The 19,788-nt window shown below is 44.0% G+C and overlaps 1 protein-coding gene across 4 annotated transcripts in view; it reads left to right on the top strand.

Annotated features, from left to right (window-relative positions):
- Positions 1 to 19,788, top strand: part of ESRRG (estrogen related receptor gamma) — a 619,420-nt gene that overhangs the window by 35,763 nt on the left and 563,869 nt on the right. Inside the window, exon 1 of one of the 4 annotated variants that reach the window (XM_077339392.1) lies at positions 82 to 474. The exons of the other annotated variants lie outside the window; for them this stretch is intronic. The gene's annotated coding sequence lies outside the window, so the exon portion shown is untranslated. Of the gene's footprint in view, positions 1 to 81; positions 475 to 19,788 lie in introns of those variants that run through there. 4 annotated transcript variants of the gene reach the window in all.

The following is a 19,788-nucleotide window of genomic DNA, read 5'->3' as shown; positions in this document are numbered from 1 at the left end:
GTAATGATCTCAGAGGGGGGAGAAAACCTGGCAGCTTCCCCGTTCTCCTGCCAAGTTATCATTGAGAAAACAGACAGGCAGAGTGACGTCCTGGGTCAGACCGAGTGCGGATCGACTCTACCAAGGAAACAGGGAGGCCCGTGCATCCTTCGGATGCCCACCGCCCGCTTTCTCCCGCTTCCAGCCTGCTTCACCTGATGCGGAGCACTCGTTTAAATGGACCCCGTGCTGCGGAGGAGCCCGCCGATCTGCAGGCAAGAGCTCGAGGAGGTGGCCTCAGGCTGCCTCGGACAGGCATCTCCCCCCTTTCTCCGGCTGAGGTCGCGGAAGCCCAGTTAAAGGAGGCGTGTGTAAAGATTTTGCAATGTCCCTGCATGGTGTTGTAGACTTTGCTAGGAAAGAAACCGGCTTCGGCTTCTTTTCAGTCCCCGACGACTCACCTGATTAACCTGCCTGCGGTCCTGCCCTGACCAGGTAAACCGAGTCCTAGACCTTACATCATCCCGCACATCGGTAAACTAACATCGCATCGGGGCATCCCCCCCTTCCTCCTTTTAATTTTTGTTTCTAATTTTAAAGACTAGCAGCTGATAGACTCTCTGTTGCACTCCTCCTCCCCTCTCCCCCCCTTCCACCTTCAGACCTCGTCAACTGGACTTCCTTCGAAGTCCGTCCCTTTTCATGGCAATCACACAGTCAAATCACCCACCCAGGCAATATTGATCTCCCCCCTCCGCCCCCGCAGGTCGTTGCCATTTTTTTGTGTGCTTTGTGTGTGCGTGCGTGCGCGTGCTGACAGATTAGATTCCTGCAGGGTTTGTCCCGTTTCTGCCTTCTTCAACCTTCTTTGGCAAGGGGACTGGTTGAAAACCTACGGGGGGAGGGGGACCACTCTAACCGGCCAGGATCAGGGTGGCACAGACAGGGCTGGCTGGACGGAAGGGGGCGAGGACTTGACTTTAAAGCTGGTGTCAGTATGGTGTGCCCTCCGCTGTAACTGTGGCTTATTTACTGCTGCCACTGCCCTGCATGTGTGCCTGTGTGTACGCGCGCCTGTCCTGCCTCTCCTCGATCCCTTGTCGCGGAGCTCACAAGTTCCGTGCTCATACCCCGGCTTTAGCAACCCTCTGCTCCCGTTGCTGCCTCGCCTCCTCCGCGATGTGTTTAGAGACCTTCTAGGATGGTACGAGGAGAGCTCCATGTGGCGCTGCTCAAAGAAAGGGCGCAGGAAACCCATAGATACAAGCATTGGTTCCTTTGCCTTGTTTTGGAACATGATTTCTAAGTGTCTCACAAGAACCAAAAGGCTTGTCTCCCCCCCCCCCCCCAAATTGTGAGGAGGAGAATCATTTGCCTTTCTTCCTGTTCATTAATATGCTTCATCACATTAATGTGCTTCACCACATTTACTTAGACATATGCCTGACTGAACTCACTAACACACACTCCTAAGAAAGCATGCATGAGAAGAGAATGCACTCCTGAAAGTAATTTGAACTAAATAGTGTGATTTACTTCTGCGCAAAGATGCATTGAAATAGTGGCCAGAAAACTCAATGAAAAACGAGAGAAGGAGTGGCCTATAGGATCAGGTTCTCCCTACTTAGAGCAGTGGAAATCAATTAAATTCCACAAAGGTCCAAAAGTTGGAGTGCCAGGTATATTTCTATATGTCACTATACTTTTTTCTTCTTTAGTCAGAGCTTTTTGCTTATGCTAGTTTGGAGAACTGTGGGCTGCATCACACATGGCGGGATGAGCTGGGCAACAATAGCAATAATTAGCAGGATAGTTTACAATTAGACAGCTTTGCCTGTACTTGTGATAGAGTGCTTGTTGTCCAGTCTTGCTTCTAGTAGCTGGAAAATCATTGCTTCGTTTGTTCTTGGGTGGAGTAATAATAATTTCTTAATTAAATGGTGCCAGCTGTGTGAATGGTGCTTTTACAAGGAACATAGGACAGGTCTGTGACCTGAAGAACTCTGTGTGCTTGCCTGTGGGTGTGTAGGCAAATAGATACAATTGGCATCTTCCTGTGAGGAGAGACAGAAGCTGTATGCTGTGTTATGCTTTTCCTGCCCAGACAGTACTTCTGTGTACACACAAAAGTTTGAAATACACATGTATCACATGCTTTGAAATGTTTTGATAGATCAAACATGTATGACTTTTGCTATGAATATATCATTTAAATTCACAGTGACATGTGCAGTAATCACATGACTGCCTCTGTGCAGGTGAAAAGGGCAAAAAAGGCACTGTAACAAGAAAGACCACATGAAACAGCAATGTTTGTAAAGGAAACCACTGTCTGGGTGTCCATTTCTGTGGGTCTCAGGCTACCTAGGAAGAACTTTTAGAACTTTGTTGAAGCAGTAAATTTATATTAATAAGGTGGAGTTCATTTCTCAAAGCTAGCAAAGGCCACTTGGGAAATTGCTACTTTATGGTGTGTTTTGCTTTCCATCCTCAAACATGCAGTTGTTAATGTTATAAGGCTTAAACATGACTGTTAGAAAAGTAACTGTCTAAGCAAATCAATCCATAAGAGAAATTCCAATGTGCAATGGATAACAATAATTGATGAGGCAACAATAATACATCTCATCTCTAATAGGAAGCTGTGGGAGATAAGGAAGTACTCAGACAAGGTTTTAGGCATCTAATTTTATTTCACAGGGGGAAAAGTATGAGGTCCACTTATGGACTATTGTATTTTATACTATATTATGATTTAAGATATGGCCCCTCCATCCTACAGGACTGAAGATGCAGTTTTTTCTTAACTTTCCTGGAAAAGCCACATTATGCCCCAGTGGGTAGTACTCTTCAAGTATACATGCATAAGAATGGGTAGTTGTGAATGGTTGAATGCTTGTGAATTGGTATGTAACATTGAGCTCTTCCTCCAGGTTTATGTTCAGGGCCAGTGTTAGAGCAGATGGTACAGGTACCCCTTGATATTGTCGATGGACATCTTGGCTCAGTCCGATCTCCCCCTATGCCGTCCTCATAAGGAAGTTAGGAAGTTCTTACCATCTGTTGGGGTTTTGCTACATTGTTGTTAACTGGGGTTTTTAATGGGCATTTTATTGAGTTTTTATTGTTTGGAATGCTGTTGTGAGCTGGGAAGAGTCTGCACTTACCTTGTTTATTCCATTGTCAATCCTGTTGAATCCAGATCACTTTGAACTCAGGTCTTCCTCTCCCCCCCCTTCCCATTGAAACAGGAAAGTGTTCTGCACATGGTTAGGGTAGTTCAGAAGGGGGGGGCAAGTCTATTTCTTTCTTTTCTTGAAGGGGGGGAGAGGATCTAAGCAGGGAGCCTCTTTATTTTCTTGGGGGGGGGGAAAGGCAGAGAAGGGAGAAAAAAATCCAGGACTGACAGAAGTTGAGAGAAATTAGGGGCTTCTCCTTTAAGGCAAGCTTGTTACATGACCAGGTGTGGCTTATCAGAGGTTCTCTACCACAGAGCTTGCTTTCCTAATCCGGATTTGAATCCGGATTTGAAAAATATTGAGCATTAAAAGCACTCTAAGATATTGCACAATAAAGGTAGGGTCACTCCGGATCAATCCTTCTTGCTGCAGAAGGAAAATTTAAATCGCCCAAAATCCAAACAGAAATCGCATTCTGTGTAGAGGGCTGAATTGACCTGGGATTGGAATAAGAGCTCCGTGCAATTTACACCCTGGTTTCCATGAGTGGCGGGCTATAAATCTGATTATAATTTTTTTTAAAGAAAGAAAATTCTACCACCCCCCTCCACAACAATCCATATAGGGGGTTAATTGATGATATAGTGAAACCTGGGGGGGGGGGGCAAAGCTCTTAAACAACCCAGCCTCAACCAAAGACCTCATGGAAGAGTTTGGTTTTACAGGCCCTGTAGAACTCTGAAAGCTCTGCCAGGGCCCTCAGCTCTCCTGGGAGCTCGTTCCATCACGTCGTGGCCAGGATCAAAAAGGCCCTGGCCCAGGTTGAGGCCCAGCATACTTCTCTGGGGCAAGGGATCACTAATAGATATGTACCTGAAGAGCAAAGAGCCCTGTGGGAGACATAAGCAGATAGGCGGTCCCTCAAATTGGCAGGGCCCAAACCAATGGGATGGACCAATGGGATGAAATTAATTCAAAAGAAATTCCATCTAAACATCTGGAAGAAGTTCCTGACAGTTAAAGCGGTTTCTCAGTGGAACAGGCTTCCTCGAGAGGTGGTGGGTTCTCCATCTTTGGAAATTTTTAAACAGAGGCTAGATAGCCATCTGACAGAGAGGCTGATCTGTGAAGGCAAAGGGGCGGCAGGTTACAGTAGATGAGCGATAGGGATGTGAGTGTCCTGTGTAGTGCAGGGGGTTGGACTAGATGACCCATGAGGTTCCTTCCAACTCTATTATTCTATTAAATTAAGCCCGCTGTAAAAAAAATACAGCGGGCGCTAGCGGGCAGTGTGTGGGTGTGGGAGAGCCCCCCCTGGGAGGGAGGAAGGGAGGGAAGGTAGGCATGCAGACAGGCATAGAGAACCCCCTTTCCTACAGGCTCCAGCCCTTTCCAGGTGCCCAGGCAGCATGGTTGGCGCTCAAAGAGGTAACGGCGGTGCTGCCCGGGTGCCTGGGAAGGGCTCCCCCGAGTTCCAGCCATTCCCAGGCAGTGTGGTCGCCGGCTTGTGGTGCCGGTGACCATGCTGGCTGGGCGCCTGGGAAGGGCTCTCCCCCCGAGTCTCCCACCCTCCCACCCCAGGCTCTCCCTGCCCTCTCCCAGCCCAGCGTGCCTGCTTCGCAGACGGGAGAATAGCTAGGCCGGATGTCTTCCTGGCTGCGAAGCAGTCTCCCTCCCCCCCTCCCCATGCTTTCCCCGCCCCCTCCCAGGCCAGCATGCCTGCTTCACAGCTGGGAGAAGAACTGGGCCGGCGCATCTGTGAAGCACCGGCCCAGCTCAGGTTCCTGGGGGAAATGGTTGCTGGGGGCAATGGGCCTACCTCACCTCTTGGCAGCCAACACAGGAATGCCTGCCGTGGGGGGTTGGGCGGGTTGGGAGGCACTTCACACCTCCCAACTTGTCCGTCCTGGGGCAAGAGGCCAATCAGCAGCCACACTGCACGGCTGCTGATTGTCCCCTTGGCCCCGGACTGACAAGCAGAGGGCCCAATCGGGAGGCACTTTGTGCCTCCCGATTGGGCCCTATGCTTGTCAGTCTAGGGGAAGGGGCCAATGGGCACCCTTCCCCATCCCGGACAGGGCCCACTCTAAGGGCCCTTACTGTTTTATTTATACTGCTCCCACGGAGCGGTTACAGATTCTATGATTCTATGATAGAGGCCATAACTGGTAAGCAGGGCAGCTGACTTAGCACAGGCTGGATCAGGGTCCTCCAAGATGTACTAGTGAAGACCTTAGCTGCCGCATTCTGTACTAGTTAGACTCTCCAGGTCAAGGACAAGAGTAGGCCAGTGTAGAGCGAGTTACAGAAGTCCAATCTATAGGTGACTGTTGAATGGATCACTGTGGCCAAACAGTCTGGGGGCAGGTAGGGCATTAGTAGCCACACCTGGTGAAGATGGGAAATGCTGTGCATACTACCTGTACCTCTATTAATATGGAGGCATCCAAAAGGTAAAGGTATCCCCTGTGCAAGCACCAGGTCATGTCTGACCCTTGGGGTGACGTCCTCTAGCGTTTACATGGCAGACTCAATACGGGGTGGTTTGCCAGTGCCTTCCCCAGTCATTACCATGCTGGGTACTCATTTTACCGACCTCGGAAGGATGGAAGGCTGAGTCAACCTTGAGCCGGCTGCTGGGATCAAACTCCCAGCCTCATGGGCAGACAGCTTCAGACAGCATGTCACTGCCTTACCACTCTGCGCCACAAGAGGCTCTGGAGGCATCCAAAATAATTCCTAAATTCCTTCCTGTGGACGAGATGTTTTAATTCACAGATTCAATTGCAGCTTTTATAAATCATATATTATCTTTCATGTCCCTCTTTGTTACAAAACCTAATTGACCAAAATGCATTAGATTTGGCATGCATTTTCTTAATCTTTCTCCTACTATTGTGGTGAAGATTTTGTAATCTACGGATTGTATGACTGGTAGTGTTGCATCACTGCCTTCTTTGTATATTAATGTATATGCCTCTTGTGAAGAGAGATTGTCTTTGATACTTTTATCTCATTCATAACTTTTTGTAGTTCTATCATTAAGACCTCTTCAAAATATTTCTAATACACTGCTGTCAATTCTTCCAGGACGAGTGCTTTGGTTTTTTTCATATTTGTTTTGTTGCCAGAGAAATTTTTTGAATTGTTGTTGTTTGATTTAAGACTCTTCTGCATTCTGGCATAACATTTCTAATCAGGATATATTTTATATATTATCTTATTCTAAAACAGACTTCTTTTAATAGAGTCCTGAGAGAGCATTGGTAAATCGTTCTTGTATTCCCTGTTTGGAACATGTGAATTCATCTCCTTTCTTGATACAGATTATTACTTTTTTTCTTTCTCCTTCCTAAGACAGTGCGCCAAATATCTGCCAGATTTGTTCACATGTTCAAAATGCCTTTGTTTAATTTTTTTGAAATTCTGTGTCTCATTCTATACCTCTTCCTTTTCTAACCAATTGATTTTTAATTGTCTGATTTCTATGAGATATCTTTCTTAGATATTTTTTATGTTCTTGCTCCAGTCTGAATTTTTTTCTACTAATACTTTGGTTTGTTCTGTTTTTCCCTTTTTCTTCTTCGCAGCAACTACTAGTAAGATTCTTCTAATTAAAGCTTTACCAGCTTCCCAAATTATAGCCAAAGACTTCTGTATTATTATTGTTTTAATTCTGAGATAAAGAATTTTTCAGTTTTTTTGGTTTCATTGGTTCTTTCAACTTTCCTTTTATCTTTTTGACATGTTCCAGTAGCCATCATTCTTTTTGCCTTTATGTGTCTAATAATATTATTCAAATTTCCCATATACTATTTCCATCTACCTTTAAATGCAGGTACAGAAGTTTATTGATAAACTTGATGTTGATAAAATAAACTAGAATGAATATCTATTATAGTAGCATGAGATATGGTCTTAATTTTTATATAATATTTTTGTCATATATTATATATAATAAATATTCTACATGAGAGAAAGGAAATAGCAAATTAAAATATACCTTATTTCCTAATCATCATTTCATATTTGTATTACCAGCAACACATTTTAATAATAATAATCTTTATTTCTCTAACTTGCCCTTCCCTTGAAATTTCCAAAATAGTTAAAACATTTTAGAATTATTTGTAGATCCACCAATTAACTCAAATCGGAATTGGGGGGAGGTTCTGTTCTTTGGATCAGTGGTCCCCAACCTTTCTGAGGCTGGGGACCGGCAGGGCATTGGGCCGCGTCCGTGCGGACCGCGTCCGCTCATCGGGCCGCGCCCCCACGGGCCGTGCCCATGCATCGGCCCCCGCCCGCGCGGCTGTGCAGCCCGGCCCTGATTCCCTCTCCCCACCCTCCTGCAGTGAGAAGCTTCCCGGGCCGCAAGTTTGCGGCCTGGGAATTTTTTTACTGCGGGGGGGGGTGGGGAGAGGGAGCTGCAGCCCGGCACCGGGCCGCAGCCCGCAGGTTGGGGACCACTGCTTTGGATGGTACCTTTTCTTATGTTTCCTCTCAATGTCTGATCAAGAGTTTTTCTAGGGAGGCCAGCCAGTCGGATATCATGGGTGATTATTCCTGGCTTCAACCATAGGCCTTGCAGAATAGATCTGCCTTACAGGTCCTGTGGAACTGATTAAGGTCCCACAGGGCCCTGATCTCAAAATGGCAGATCGTATTCCACCAGGCTGAAACCCAGGCCAAAAAAGGCCAAGCCTTGATTGAGGCTAGTCTCACTCCTTTGAGGCCAGGGACCCTGAGCAATGTGGTTGACCACAAGTTACTGGCTTACCACCTCACCAGGGCTGGGATTCAGGGGACAGCCTTTCATTGGCTGCAGATCAAGTTCAAGGTTTTGGTATTAACCTTTAAGGCCATCCATGGTCAGGGTCCTGCTTACCTGGAGGACCACTTACTTCCTTAGGACCCTGCAGGGCACTTTGCTCTGCAGGTGTGAACTTACTGGAGATCCTTGGCCTGAGGGAGGTTCTCCTGGTCTCGATTTGGGCCAGGGCTTTTTCATTCCTGGCCCCAATCTGGTGGAAGGAGCTTCCGGGAGAGCTGAGGGCCCTGACGGAGCTCATGCAGTTTTGCAAGGCCTTTTTGGGTGAGTCCAGGGTTGTTAAGATCTTATTGCTCCCCTGCCTGAGCAATAAGACCTTCCTACTCCCTGTTTACCCCGTGGCATTTTTGTATTCCTCTGTGAGCGGGATGGGATAGGGTTTTTAGTCTGCTGCCAATTCTATTGTTGTATTCTTTTATGTTTTATGGGGGGTTTATAGTGGGGTTTGCTTTTATTGTTACCAGCCATGAGCCAGTTATGGGAATGATGGGCTATAAATGATAAATAATAAATGAAATAATGCTCTTTGGGGGACATAAGGGGAGAGGCAAAGACCATTTAAAGCTTTGAAGGTCAATACCAAAACCTTGAATCTGATTCCAACTCCAACTTGAAGCCAATATTGTTGAACAACCACCATTGTCCTTTGTGCCCTCCACTGGGTTCCTGTAAGAATCTGTAGTGCTGCATTTTGAACCAGTTGGAGAATCTGGGTCAGTCTCAAGGGAAGCCCGCACAGAGCAAGTTACAGAACTCTAACCTGGAGGTGACCATTGTATGAATCACCTTGGCTAGGGCAGGTGTCAAGAGATGTCAAAAGTTTTGATTTAATAAGGAAGGGAGAGGGAGACAATAAAAGAAGAGGGAATGGGATGGGGGTGAGACAGAAAAGAGAAAAATAAAAAATAAACACAAAGATTTTATGTTAAGTATTGAAAATTATATTTAAAAAAACATTAGAGGTGGGAAAGGAAAACATTCTTAAGGACTGCACTGTTATAAATGAGAGTGATTCATATCTCTGCAGTGACCACTTCTGTGTAATGTCTGAGTCAGTGCTCTTTTTCTATAATATGTTCACAATTTGAGCTGGTTAGTGTATCTTCTGACTTGGAACTAGCATGAAGCCAAATGTAGTTTAAAGTGTATAACACAGAGATGCCAAAGACTGCAGCCTGTTGTGGCATACTTCGGCATTTTCATGTAAGTCAAGATCATCATACGTGTCTTTCCCCATGTAATAATTACTACCTGTGCCCGTTTTGGAATTTTGTAAAATGCAGTTTCAGTATATATATAATAGGAGGAATCTAGGGAAATTGATAAGAAATTTGGCATGCATGTATTTTTTAAGCATGATAGCATTTGTTTAAATGCATACTACTGATAAGCTGTTAAGAGGCTTAATTTATAAAATATTCAGTAGGCAAAGGTAGGTAACTTTTTTCTTAATATGTTCAATATCAAAATAAGAAGATAATTTGATTAAGTATATACCCTCACATATTCCATTCTGTAGTTTGTTCTCAAAATTAAAGGGTCCCCATATAGAATGCTGTATCTACATCATCATCCTAGCACTGTTTATTATTGCAGCAGCATTTCAATATTAAGTGATCTTAAAGATATTTCAGTTTTCATTTTGAACCCAGAATTTGAAAGCATTAGAATGTCAGTGCTGTAAGATAAGGCATAACAAACTAAGTAGACAGCTGAAGAGCTCCTGTTGAAGGTGTTGCTGAGAAGGATATCTTGGTCTGTTCCCAGTAACCTTGTTTACAGGGATGTTTAATCGCAACCAGAAATTCAGCAAGAAGCTGCCTAGACTAACGCCTGAATGTTTGACTGTGAGTGTCTTTTTCTTTATGAACCTTACATATGACTTAACATACTTGTGCAAAAACTTTTTTGCAAGGTTCTCTTTCCTATTTGTCTGAGTCAAAAGAATACATGGCTGTTTTTGCATTCGTATACAATGGAAGGGGAAAGGGTAATCCTCTGATCTGATAATGGTTTTCCAATATACCAACCAGAAATCATTTGATTTTAAAAGTCTCCGGGGCTTTGACCATGTATCATGGATGATTAACATAGTCTCTTCAGTTTCAAAACTGAGAAAGCATGTGTGTTAATAACCAACTGTATTGATGTGGTATGTTTAATTTGAAATATGCTTAAGAGTATACTTCAAAAATGCATAAATTTAAAGGCTGAGTGTTAAATGTCAAATATTAAATTAATGGTGGGGACTTTGGCTTGTGAATAATAAACATGATATGATATGGGTCAGCCACAAGATAAAAATTTTACACAGTATTTTTATGGCTCTAAATTAACTGTATTGTGCAGCAGGCTTTATACTCCGTCCCTCTAGGTCAGCACACTTCTCAGTTATTTCACCGCTTGTATCTAAGCAGGCCACTATGGTCTTTCCTGAATATATCTAAATATTTTCAGTAAAAGAGTCTGCTCACTGTATAAGAGAGAGGATTTAATTTTAACTTATTAGGGCAAAAAAAAAATCAAAAACTCCTCTTCTCCAGCAAGTATACAAAGTCACCATAGATAGTCCTATGAAATGAGAAGGGCTATAGCAATGAAACTTACCTAATGCAATTTTAAATCCATTCGCTAAGAAACCCTGACAGTATGTGCCTTCCAGGTAGTGCACATTTGGAAACAATATATCTCCATTTAAATGTAGATCTTCAGTTTTCTCCAGGGGGTAGTTGGTGAATCTTTCAACTGAACTGCTCATACTTGAAAAACTAACTGAAGATTTCCCCATGAACAAGGGACCGTTTCAAGTCAGCTGTTTGAATAATGATTATTAAAAAAATCTAATGCAGTTTTATATTAATGCTTTTTGAGGGGGAAACCGGTCTAAAGGAATACTGCCTCCTAAAAGGGGGGGGGGGAGCATTTTAACTCTTATTTACAGTGTCTGATATGTCTTACAAATAAGTTCCTTGTTTTAACACTGCACTGCCATGATGTTTGCATGTGAATTTTTTCCACTATCAGATAGAGGGGGCAAACTTCCTTTGATTTTGACCTAGATTCCATCTGATTATTCCTATATTGTGAGTACCTGGTAATTTCTCACTGTGAAAATAGGTGAACAACTGTTGATGCCATCTAGCAGAGCTGCATGGACAATAGGTCTGTGGTGCTCATGCAGTTTAACTCCATCACTCCTTAAAGATTTCATTACGAGAGCAGTGTGAAAACAGGTGCTTTGGTAACATGAGAGGCAGCATGCATGTATGTTGGGAGGTGGGGGGGGGGCGGGCAAAGCTCATCCCAAATAGAACACTTGCTTTAGTCCAGGTGGTTTTACATTAACCATGCTTAGGGTTTAACTGATGTCGGAAACCTAACTGCAAATGTCAAGTTGAGCAGATTGTGAATGTTGCATGCTTTCTATTACATCTTCAGATTGTGTTTGCTCAGAACAGGGGCTACTTCTACTGGAATAAAGTTTGGAAAAATATTTAGGCTCAAGGCTGAAAGAATGTTTCAGATTCATGGACGTCAGCCCAAGGCACTAATGGCATCACCCCATACTCTTCCATGACCCAGCATGGCATCACACAACCCCTTGAAGTCTGCCCTCAAGCAGCCCTTGCAGACTATTCCTCATTGATAGTGTTACCGATAGTGTTGAAAAAGTTTCTGAAAACCAGCATGTGAAAGCCTTGTGGGGGCCATTGTGATGTAGTAGGTAAACTGCTGTCTTGGAGAAGTAGGATTTCATCTCTCTATTCTTCCATATTGCTCAGTACACCTTAAATCAGCTATTCGTATTAGTCTACTGTACATGGTTGTTGTGCTGGCTTTACCCCCTTGGAGAAAGACTAGAATAGAAATGGGATAAAGAATTATGACACTACACAGAAAGCAGAGCTCAATGAATCCTCATCAAGTTTCTCTTAAATCAGGGCCCATGTTTTCCTTCTATTAATACATTCACAGTTTCTTGAGGATCTCCTGTCAGAAGCATTGAAACACCAGTTGAAGCACATGGCTTGAATTGGGATTGACACTGTTCTCAGGTAACAGCAGTGCCACCTCTTACAATGTTATAGAGCAACGGTGGCCAGATTGTGGCTCACCAGATGCCCATGGACTACAATTATATAGAGTTAGTCTTGATAGTAAATCAGGAACAAGAGATATATCAATCTAGAAACCTTAAATCATTTTGCCTTTTGTTTGTACCTTTGGTAAACTCATCTAAGACTTTCCTACTTGGTGTGCATCTAGATCATGTACAGTATTTTTTTTAGCGAGAGGGGGAAATAAAATCATTATAGAAGCTCCAAATATATCTGAGTAAGAGAATGATGTTGTTTTCTCAAACATATTCTGATGGGGAATCTAGTGGCAGTTGCTTTGAAGCATATGTAATTGATTATCATGCATTTATTTTAAAAAGGAGACATAACAAGGAATCTTGCATGATGTTTTGGAATATATCTACTCCCCACAATCTTCTTGAGGAAAATGTAAGGTTGCAGCCATCATTTCATGCCCTGTATGTTTTTGAACATAAATCAAAGAAATTGTTGGAGAGTTATAGATGTTCACAGCAACTGTAGATGTAATAAACACATGCAGTATATATTTTCCGAGCTATTTTGTATGAACAAAAAGCTGAAGCTGGCAATTTGTATGAACAATTCCACTTAATCGCACAAAATATATTTCCTAGTTAGTGGGGAATGCCAGTACAGCACATAGCAATGCTCTTTAGTTTGGGCTTCATATGGTCTGGAAACCTTTGTTAACATAAGTAAAGAATACGAATTAGCTTTTCAGTGAAATCCTATACAAGGTTTCTCCACTCTAAGCCCACTGTTTTTTGTAAATATGAGGGTGTAACTCTGCTTAGGGAAGTACACTAGATACATTGGGATAAGATACATAAATGCTACAAATTTAATTGTTGGTAGTATTTACGGATTTTAGAATTTGCACAGGCCGAGGCAGTAGATTTAAGAGGCAATATTCCTGATGACCAATAAGTACAATATTATACATGGTCTTCTGAAACCAAAATTTGACTTTTTAAAAGCCACTTTTGAGGGCGAGGGAAAGTTATGGGTTAGAGATTTGTCTGCATCGCGTATGCAAATTTCACATAGGGTTCACGCCACCAATAGCTTGTGAAGTATGTACAATTTTGTATCCTGCCCTGATTGGTTTGTATGAAAGTTAGCACTTTTTAAAAAAAGCAGACATTCACCTTCAACCAAAATCCTTCATATATAAACATCCTGCAGTTTTTATTTATTATGGCTCTCTCACTTGTTCATTAAGCAATACTGGTTATGTACATATCTACCTACCATCCTTCACCTACAATAGACACCAATACGTTGGGGGAAGAGATCCCTGTCACCAGTTGTGGCCACTTCAGTTGCAGCTACTTCTGAATCCTACAAGACAGACATTTCTGTTCTGCATAGTAAGTCAACATGATTTGCAACTGTTGATGTAAAGAACAACACACAATCTAGGGAGGAGATTTAACATGTATAGACAGAAAATGTTCAAAGACTTATGGATTTATAATGACATAAAACCAATGCCGATGCTGTAAGAATACACAGACATACATTTATGAAATTTAAACAGTTTCAATGCAAATAGCAAATGGTGTTCAATCTTTGTTGATGGCATGAGGTGTTTAATATAATGGACACAAAATTGAGCTTGCATCTGGGAGCCCTAATTAAAATCTTTGTTCTGCCACTAATTTCTCAGCTGAACCTCAGCCAAAGGGTTGCTTTGGGGCTCAAATAAGAATCCTTACGTAAACTACTCTGATGTCCTTGGATAAAAGCCATAGGATAATGTGATAAATGTATGAGAAGGCAACACTCTCAGTGTAATGTATTGGAAAGAAAGTCTTTTTTATGTTGTAATGAATGGTGTCTGTGGGAAAAGCATGAAACTGATCTCATTCCCTGATATCCAGCCACCATCGTATATGTGTTCAAGATCGAAGGATTTTGGATTTGATGCTCAAGGGACATAAGGAAAGACCACTCAACAGAACTTTTGTCTTATTTCTCTAGCTGCATTACTGATTCAGGAGGCTCAGTAACCAATCAGGGAAAAAGTCGTACTCAAGAAAATATGAAAAAAATTGCTTAGAAGATTGGGTTTTTTTTTTTAATACTGTGGTGTTTCTACAATACTGTGCCCTCTACATCAGTGGCCCCCAACCTTTTTATCACCAGGGACCGGTCAACACTTGACAATTTTACTGAGGTCGGGAGGGGGGGTAGTCTTTTGCTGAGGGACATTGCCGCCGCCTGAGCCCCTGCTCCACTTGCTTTCCTGTCGGCCCCCCTGACTTCCTGCCCCCTCTGGGGGGTGCTGCCAGCAGCAGCTGTTCCGTGCAATGCCGAGGGGGAGCCCCAGCCATAGTGGCCGCTGGAGAGCACCAAAGGTGAGCCGGCGGCAGAGTGGCAGGGCAGTCCCCGAGGCAGCAGCCGGGGAGGAGGACGAGGAGGAGCCGTGGCCCAGTACCGACTGATCCATGGACCAGGACCGGTCCCCGGACCGGGGGTTGGGGACCACTGCTCTACATCAATTTCTCAGCCCTGCTTTTTAAAAAAGTGATTCAGCACCCATGTTCAGGGAAAGTCTCCTGCAATAGTCATGTTATTTTGAGTTTTGTTTGAAAACATTATTGCAACAATTACCTAAAATCAATTGCAATATTTATGAATGACTATTAGTATAGCAATGTCTAAATGGTAAGTTCAAAATTTGTTGCTGCAGTCCTCAAAATTTGCAGTTTTTATATTCAATATACCAGATATACTCATAGGTTCAGAAGTCTCAGTGTTCAAATGTTCAGTGTCAATTGAGTTCTGAAGGAGCTGATGCAAGGTTATGTACAAAGAAGAAGAGAAAACCACCCTGGGGGGGGGCAACAAGAAGATATTTAGATAGGATAGGTCAGCACCTTTATTTCTGTTACGCGTCATTCATTATCTGTCTCCAGATGTTAGGGCAAATTCCCTCTTCTCAGAAGTGCCCCAGGCAGTCTTACCCTCTCTCTCAACTAGAGATGTAGATATGAACCTATCTTGGTTCCTCCTCTTTCTTATCAAATATGCTTCCTCCCCCAACCTATGGGGGGATGACCCAGGTGGCTTTGCAGCATCACAGAGCTGAATGGGATGCTCTCCCACCCCCACAATGGAGGGGTAGCAGCACTCCACACCCACACCATTGTGTGGTGGGGCCTCCAAGTCCCTCGCTCCTGCCCACTGCTGCCGTGCGGTACGATAGACTCTTCCAGTCCTGGCGTTGTGCATGAACACACGTGATGCTGGGGCAGTCCGCATGTGCTGGGGGAGTCCACCCCCCATGCATACTCTAGAAGTGGTAGGGCATGCTACCCCATCACCAGCAGCAGCCCAGTGCATCTGCTGCTATGCATAATCGGTCAGGGAGGCAAAACCTCCCAGGGAATCATTGATTGCTTTGATTGATGATTGGTATAGCTGGATGTTGGTTTCCATCAATGAGATCACTCCCAGACATCCTCTTCATCATTGCTTCAGGCAAGCTCCCTGGTATACTGGGGAACTGCGCAAGAAAAAGCAGGAGCTTTGACAACTAGAGCGAAGTGAGATCAGAGCCCTACAAGACCTCCAATATTTCCACAGGACTTGCAAGACAGAGCCATTCCTCTGGGGCTATAGTTGAGACCTGAAAAAATGTCAAAAACCACTGGCATCCATAACAGAACCAACCAAACTCGACTCTAGCCATATGACCCTGCCTCTTCTTCTCCATATGATAAAAAGTGCTCCTCTGTCTTTAGTGTTTTAAAACCTAATTCATTTAAACTTCAAGTTTTGTATTATTTTATATATATATGTAAATTTGACTTATTGTTGCAATGCACCCTGAGTCCATGAAAAGAGGAAGGAAATAAATGTATATATAAATAAAAATAACAGTAATGCTGACCTGCCTAAATGCAGCTGTCTCTGGAGATTGTCTGTGAGGGCGAGCAGGGTTGTCTCCACCCAATGGCCAGGTTGGAAGCCGGATTGGAACAGATCAAGAGTTGATATTTTGTTCAGGAAGCTCTGTTGCTATGCCACAAGTGGATGCTCAACTGCCTTAGCCAGAACTGGTAAATGCAAAACTGGGCAGTAGTTTGGCTGGGTCAGATGGATCCAATACCAGTTTTTTCAAAAGTGGTCTGACCATGGCCTCCTTCAATCTCTTTGGGAAAGTTCCTGTGATTAAAGGTAAAGGTATCCCCTGTGCAAGCACCAAGTCATGTCTGACCCTTGGGGTGACGCCCTCTAGCGTTTTCATGGCAGACTCAATACGGGGTGGTTTGCCAGTACCTTCCCCAGTCATTATCGTTTACCCCCCAGCAAGCTAGGTACTCATTTTACCAACCTCGGAAGGATGGAGGGCTGAGTTAACCCTGAGCCAGCTGCTGGGATCGAACTCCCAGCCTCATGGGCAGAGCTTTCAGACTGCATGACCGCTGCTTTACCACTCTGTGCCACAAGAGGCTCATGTCCCTGTGATCAGGGATAGGTTAATAATCTCTTGGAGAGGGACATGGATCTCCTTACTACTATCTTTTACCAGCCATGAGAGACGCAGGTCAAGACGGCACGTGGTAGGCTGAACAGCTGCCAGAGTCCTGTCCACATCAGCTAGGGACAGTGGACTGAGGTGGTCCAAAATAGGACCTTGAGAAGGCCAAGGGACCTCCAGTTCCATAATTGTATCAAAGTCAGCTGATGTCATAGTGGATCAACAGGATTTTTTCAATATAAAGTTTGCAAAGGCCTCACAGCTGATATCCATTCTTTTAATTTCAGAAAGTACTCTAACTAAGGAGGTCAGATTGAATTGTTTTAAGTAATTTCCCTAGTAGAGGCAACAGAGGTTGCAAAGTATTTGTTCTTTGTGGCCTTTACTGCCATCTCATAAACATAACTGTTTTTAAAGATGTTCTTGAAGCTTCATCATGAGTTTTCTGCCAAACTTGCTCTATCTTAAGTTCCTATTTCTGTTTGTGCAGTTCCAAGGAATACCATAGGCAATTCTTGGGGTGAGAATGGGGAGGGCATTGGGTAGCAATCTTGTTGTTGCTTCGAATAGACAGCTATGCCAGTTTTCTACCAGCATATCTAACAAGTTGCTGAGGGGCATTAGAACCTGCAGGGTATTCTGGAGACTTACTGGATCCATGAATCACCTTGGGTGAGCATAAATTTGCTCTCCACCTATAAAGGGGATAAGCAGGATATTAGATTCAGGCCATTAGAGCAAAATGGTCCAACCATGGTACTTTTGTAAATTGTACCAGATCAATATGTATCCCCATCCCAAAGAACAAATCTAGGTTGTGGCCTGCTTGGTGTGTTGGGCTAGTAACATAGTGCCAGTTTTCTCTGTGTGGACATTGAAGTCCCCCGGGACAATCAGTGCAAGGGCCACCTGGCCACCAGCTCCAGGAGGTTTGGCCGGACATCTGCTGAAGCATTAGGTGGTTGGTATACTAACCAGCTAGCCAAACTCTCCACTGCATCCCACACTAGGGCCACACATTCATTACCCAGAATTCATGGGATGGAGAGTACTCTAAAGGAGAAAGACTCCCAGATGAGTATTGTACAGCCTCCCCCCCAAGCTTTTATTCAAGTTTGGCAGAGGACTGAGAAACTGAGTGGAGCCAGTTCTTTCAGGATGACAAGTCTCACATCCAGGTCTCAGTGATGCATGCCAGGTCCGTGTTTTGCTCTGCAAAGCAACTCTGCAAAGCAGTGATCTTATTTTGTATGGATTTGGCATTGTACAACACCAATGTCATAGAAAAGTTATAGCTCCTAGCACCATCACCCTTGTGTCTTGGGATGGGACCAAGTTAGAAAGAGTGCAAGTATTTCCATGTCTCCCACTCCTTTGTTTAAGCAACCTTTTCCCACCACCTCATTGAGAACCTCACTGAAATTAGTCTTTTACCATCTTTTGAAAAGTTTTTTTCTCTCACAGTCTGAACTCCGGCAGGTTCCCCTCCCACATTATTTTGCATGTGTAGACTGCTGGTTCCCCCCCCCCCAATTCCCTCCCACCAATTCCCTCCCACCATTGAACTGAGCCTATCCCCCAAACTTAGCTGAACTTAAATGTTAGCTTTGGCTGACCTCAGATTGGGTATCTACATGAAGTCAAGCCTTTGGCTATCTGTTCCACTTAATATTCCCAGAAAGGAGGAGTGTGTCTCATGTCTTAAGTACCACTCAGCGCTTAACACCCACTCAAAGTGGCTGTCCTGCCCCTGAGTGCCTTGTCCTCCAACTGGCTTGCCTGTCTGTCCAGCGGCCAGCCAATCGCCTTCTGTCCCCCACCCCTGACCTCCTCCTCCTTCCACTTCCCTCCGAGGCTCAGAGGTTGCAGATCCCTACTACGTGAGAGCTGCCCCTGCTGGTGAGTTCCCTTCCTGAGGGTCTACAGCTTTTCCAGATCCTGGGGGGGGGGGGGAGAGGAAAAGGCCATCCACAGAGTTCTTTCACACACACACACACATACACACACAATCTAGCACTGTTGTATTCCTGAATGCAATGGGCTTGGCCCCTAGTCAGATATAGTGCAGTGTTAATTTCATCTTGGGGTTCGCAGGCTGAAAAGGGTTGCCAGGAGATTTGGGGGTTGGGGCCTGGGGAGGGTGTTTTAGGGCTGGAAGGGATGTCAGCAAGGTATAATGCCACAAGGGCTACCTGCAACCGTTTTCTTCAGGGAACTGATCTTGGTGTCTGGAAATCAACTCTAATAGCAGGAACGTCCCCAGTGTCACCTGCTGAGTGACAGGAGGAAGGTAAATGCTATCTAGTATGTCTGTGCTTTTCTTGCCTAATCCACAAGACCAGCTACTGTTCCTATGTTAACTTATCTGAATTCATGTTCACCCTCATGTAGTTCTCAGTCATACCCAAATTCCATGCCAGTGGCAATTCATGACTGAATGGCAGGGATTCCAAATATTAGAAATGGCAGAATTTGGGTAGGAGAGGGACTTCAAGTGAAGCATAATGCCCTCGAGAGGAGCCACTTTTCCCAGAGGAACTGCTATTTATATGGGGATAAGCTCTATTGGGATTTACTTCTCAGTAGATAGGCATAGGATACTTATAAACATATTACTATTATTAATAATTATATTACTATTATTACGAGAGCCAGTTTGGTGCAGTGGTTAGGAGTGTGGACTTCTAATCTGGCATGCCGGGTTCGATTCTGCACTCCCCCACATGCAGCCAGCTGGGTGACCTTGGGCTCGCCATGGCACTGATAAAACTGTTCTGACTGAGCAATGATATCAGGGCTCTCTCAGCCTCACCCACCCCACAGGGTGTCTGTTGTGGGGAGAGGAAAGGGAAGGAGACTGCAAGCTGCTTTGAGCCTCCTTTGAGTAGAGAAAAGTAGCATATAAGAACGAACTCTTCTTGTACTATATAGTATATTACTATATACATTACTATATACTATATAGTGCTTACCTTTATACATGCAATGTGCAAAACTCTGCTATACGTCTGCTTACATAAATGCGTTTGAAATAAGCATGAATCAAGAGCTCAACATTGTTCCATTTCAAATTATGTCATAGTTTTGCCATAGTGAAAATATTTCAAAATTGCATTATTTATTCAGGCAAAAGAGCCACTGAGCTCATTAGGGCTTACTTGTGAGTAAACATGTTCTTAGTGTTTGATTTGTTTGGAAGTTTTGTTATGA

The sequence above is a fragment of the Paroedura picta genome, chromosome 1 (genome assembly GCF_049243985.1).
Source record: "Paroedura picta isolate Pp20150507F chromosome 1, Ppicta_v3.0, whole genome shotgun sequence".
In the NCBI taxonomy this organism is placed as follows: domain Eukaryota; kingdom Metazoa; phylum Chordata; class Lepidosauria; order Squamata; family Gekkonidae; genus Paroedura; species Paroedura picta.
This window is presented reverse-complemented; position numbering and strand designations above follow the sequence as displayed.